Genomic DNA, 4,933 nt, shown 5'->3' with positions numbered 1-4,933 from the left:
CTCGTGTGAAACCCAGGGCATGCCTGGCATGTGGCATATGTTCCATCCACCTTGGTGATCATCATGAATATCCTACCATAAAGCAAAGGAGGCAGAGTGGCTTGAAAGATGTCTGTAACCCTCTCTGGAAGCATCTACCATAGAATGGCATAGATGGACTAAATACCCAGTGCCCTTGCTTTGGGCATGAATCCTGTGTGTCTGTTGTCTGTCTAGCTATCTATCAATTCTATATTTTATAATCACGCTATCTGTATCATATCAATCAAAGTTCTGATTGCATGTAATATGTGAACCTAATTCATACGAGAGAGAAGACAAAATAACTATCCTATAATAAAAGCGGTGTTTGGTAGTCAAATCTTGGTACAAGAGCCTTTGTGGAGAAAGACTAGGAACTACTCGTTCTAAATTATGCTTTGACCAGTGAGTAAGTCCGAAGCCCAAATTCGGAAGTGACTTACTTGAGGCCACCCGGAGAGGGAGAAACCAAGCTTACATTCAGTTCACAGAATGACATAATGTTGTCAGAGGGGCCTTAGAGAACCCCGGTATTTGCTCAAGGCCACCACTCCTTGTCTTGACCCCTCTCTTAATGCACGATCACAATAACCTGTTGATGGGTCCGTGCCTCCAGGCCCACCCACCAGCTCGGTCCTGTCCGGGCATTTCTTGAGGCCAGAGGCTGTGTCTTTCTCTCTATGACATATCTCCCTCTGCCATCACCCCCTCTTCCTCACATAGCACCCACCCGCAGCACGTTTCCCTAAAAGGCTCCTGAATGTGGAAATGTGAGTAAAGCGCCACTTTAACAGATGGGGAGACTACATTTCAGAGGCGGGAAGGGACCCACCTAGGGTCCCACAGGAAGGCTCGGGGGGAGGGCCTGTCGTAAGATCTCCTGTGTCTCAGTGAAGTCTTCTTTCCTCCCCTCCTGGGCTGGAAGAGGGGGCAGACATTTGCCTTCTCTCATTTCCCCCAAAAGCCACAGGTTAAAGTGTTTATGGCTTGGCAGCTAACCAAGACCACAAGTACTTCAATAGGTCAGAGTCTGACCTTGTCAGATGTCGTGGTCGTTGTTTTTCATGTTTAAATGGTGTTAACAATCCTGCTTTCTACTATAATTTGAAAACTCTCGGCACCTCCATGCCAGGGACATTATAAATTGACCCCCAAATTCAGGCAATGAAACACAGACCCACCTAGCTGGCCACCTGGCTTCAAGGGTAAAAGTAACTTTACCATAGCTATTTCCCAAAATTATATTATAACAATAATTATTTGTATCTGTGAAAAGCATTTCTTCTTTGTAGAGCACTCGGAAAATATTTCCGAAACAAAATTATGCTCTCTCAAAATAAGTTAGTGCTGTACTTTGAAAGCAGGTGGATTTATGGTGTAAGAAATACCTATACCTCAATAAAGCTTAAAAGACCGTGAAAATCACAAGTGACTTTTATCTTCTTCCTGTGCTTTTCCCTATTTTCCAAGTTGTCCTTCATCGGAAGAAAAAACTAGAACAGTGCAGTGCACGGAGAAGGATGAATTACCGCAAGGAGGGTGACCTCCCCTGGAGGTTCTGTGGCCTTTCATAGTCTCCTGTGACGGGCAGGTGCTGAGACACAGCTGAGGGGAAGGGGACCGCTCCTCCCTCCCTATCGTGCGTGACCCTGGATAAATCACGTCACCCGGCCTCTATTCTCTCCCCTGCAACCGGATCTGGAGGCTGCCTTGCCCAGCTCCCCAAGCTCTGGCAGGCCTCCGCGACAGATGTGTTAGGATGCCGTAACCGTGATGGCCCCACATACGTGACAGGTCGTGTTATTACCAACCTCCTCTGCTGCACTCTCGTCAAGGTCTCTACCAAATATTTCAGGGGTGCCTGGCTGGCTAGTCGGAAGAGTCTGCGGTGATCTCAGGGTCCTCAGTTTGAGCCCCATGTTGGGTGTAGACTACTAAAAACAAATAGATGAAATTTCCAAATTTTTTAAACATACAGAAAATAGAGAAAAAGTTTCAGGCTTGAGAAGGAGAAGGATTGCAGAGAACAGCTATGGACTGGCCACTCAGCTCTGTCAAATCTTGACCCTCTGCCATCTTTGCTTCAGATATTTTTAATTTCCTAAGAAATAAATCACCACAGATAGAATTAAATCCCCTGTGTGTCTCTTTCTGATCTCATTCCCAACTCTCCCAGAGGTAACTGCTAGTGTAAATTCAGTGACTTTGATTTCCTGCACACATTTTAGCACTCTCTGTACCTGTGTCCATATATATATAGTCCATATATATATGTATATATATATATTTCACAGTTTTGAGTGTTTTTAAAAACCTTTTTATATCACACTGTACCTATTCCACAACTTGATGCTGGTTTTTTTTTTTTCTTCTAGAAAATATCTGTGTTGAAGCTTATAGCCTTGGTTTATTTTTACACCCCGTATATCATTTCATTGTATGAACAGATCATGATTTATCTATCTGGACGGCTGTGGATGGACAATTAATTAAGGGCTAAGTTTTCAGCATTATAGGCAGAGTGAGTGGAGTAGGGTCACTGCATGGCAGATATGGGCATCTTGGACTTTATTAGAGGTTGTCAACACTTGTCCAATGTAGCTGGAGCCACTTACAGCCCCATCAGTGGTGTATGAGGGTTCCACCCGTGCCACGTGCTTAACACCCCACCACTCGCCCCACGACAACAGACTTCTCACTCTGCCTGTCTGATGGATATGAAATGGTGTAGCCTGGCTCTTTTCGTTTGCATGTCTCACATGACCAGTGAGGCTGAACTTCTTTTCATATTTTTGACAATTTAGATTTCCTCTTTTGTGAATTGCCCATTGATATCCTTAACCATTTGTTTTTATTTTTTTAGCAACTGGATTGTCTTTGTCTTGTTTGTCCCCACTTTCAAGCCACTCCTGCCAGATCCCAAAGCAAATTCAGATCATGGCACTTCCCACAGCTCTCTCTAGAAGATGCACGGCTTAGCTTGTCACCTTGCTCAGTGGCCCTGGTTTGCCTGTGGGCTGCAAATCGAGCTCAGCCCCAAAGTCAGCTCACCTTCTCTTCCAACCTCACCTTCCATTGCTTCCCTCCACACTCCTAATTCCAGCCCCATAAACACAGCCTGCTCTGTCCCAGGCTTCCTGCACATACCATTCCCTCCACCTGGAAAGCTCACCTCCCTATTTCCAGATTCTACCTACGTGCCACCTTTCCCATGATATTTATACTCTGTTCTCAATTCAAAGTTAGAGCCGCCTGTAAACAATCACTGGTGACGCTCTCTACCTTTCTGGTGGCATTTCTTACTTCCTAGTGTGTAGGGCTTTAACAACTCACTTTGCATACCTTTTTTTCCTTTACAAAAGTATCTGCTCCTTCATTATGCTATTTTAATCTTCATTCATAATCTGATTTTAACCTCATCTATGCAACTGCCTGTGAAATGGGGTAGTGTTCATAAGTCCTTTGAACAGATGAGGAAACGGGGCCTAAAGGGGGACCAGCTCACCCAAGATCCCATAGGGACCCCAAGGCAGAGCTGGACTCGAAGCCAGGACGCTCCCAGTCCCACGGTCTAGATCACTGCACCATGCCCCCCGTATGTGTGTGTGTTGTCGCTGCTTGTGCCCACACCTGATTCCCCCTTGAGACGGCGGGCCTCCTGGCTCCCACTCTAGTCCCCACCCCCCAACGGTGCCCTCAATGAGTATGTAATTGCTTCAAACTACAACAATCACAACACACCCACTGGGTGTCAGGGGCTGTGCAAATATTAACTCTAATCTTCACAGCAACTCTATTCAGATAAGGAAACTCAGGGTCCCACAGCCAGTAATCCGTGGAGCTGGCCTTTCAGAGGTAAGCCCTTCCTCCCATCGGCTCCGCCCCTCGCATCCTAAAGGCAGAACCAGCCAGCTGGGAGACCATACCCCCCCCCGGCTGGGAGGCAAAGGGCCAAGAGTGGGCAACTTGACAGTGAGCAAGGAAGGCTGGGATGGGGATGTCCACTGACCACACCCATGATGCACACACTGTCCAGCCTCGCGGGGGTGTCTGCAGAATGGGATGGTAGCAGGTCAGGCGAGGGCTGAGGGATGGGGTGGGCGGTTGTTTGCAAGTGTTCTCCACCCCACCCCCACAGAGAGTGAGTCTGGATAGGGACAAGTCTGCCCTTTCTCCCCTCGGAAAGGACGCCATCTGACTGGGGCCATGTCCGTTGCCTCCCTCTGCTATTCCTAGGACCCTGCATGTTGTCTTTCACCGTGTGCCGATTATTTATACGTTGTGTTTGTGTATGTGGCATGTATTTGCGATTGTATCTTTGTGTTGTGTTTGTGTGCGATATGTCGTTGGTGTACTTTCCCTCCTGTGTCTGTTGTTACTGAGTTGTGGGTCTATGCCTGTTGCTCGTCTACCTTTCGCGTATGTTCTGTTGTGTGTCTATGCTGTGCAAACTGTGTCTCCGCTTGTGTGTATCTATGCCTATACTCTGTAAATGTCTCTGTTGTGTGTCGTGGGTTGGGACCTTGGGTCCGTGCTGGGTGCGCTGTGTACGTTTCCACCTTCGGCTGGCGCCGTGTCGCTGTGCCGCCGTGCAGGCGGCGAGCGCGGGCGGCCGTGTGTGTACGCGTGTGAGTCCCGTCCGCCGCCCCGGCTCGGCGGCTCGGCGGCTCGGCGGCTCGGCGGCTCGGCGGCTCGGCGGGCAGTCAGTGCGCGGCCGCAGCTCCCCGCCGCGCGTCTGGGCCAGCGGGAGGTCTGCGCCCCAGCCTACTGTGTTTCCTCCGGCGGCGCGGGGCGGTGCTTCCGCGTGTGCCCGCGGCGTGGCCGGGTCGCGGCGGGCTCCGCGTCCCCGTGCTGTCGCGCCGCGTGCCTGCGCCCGGCGCGCGGGGCGGCGGGGATGCGCGCGCGCGGGGGG

This window comes from Phoca vitulina, unplaced genomic scaffold, assembly GCF_004348235.1.
Source record: "Phoca vitulina isolate PV1807 unplaced genomic scaffold, GSC_HSeal_1.0 scaffold21, whole genome shotgun sequence".
In the NCBI taxonomy this organism is placed as follows: domain Eukaryota; kingdom Metazoa; phylum Chordata; class Mammalia; order Carnivora; family Phocidae; genus Phoca; species Phoca vitulina.
Note: the sequence above shows the minus strand (reverse complement) of the source record.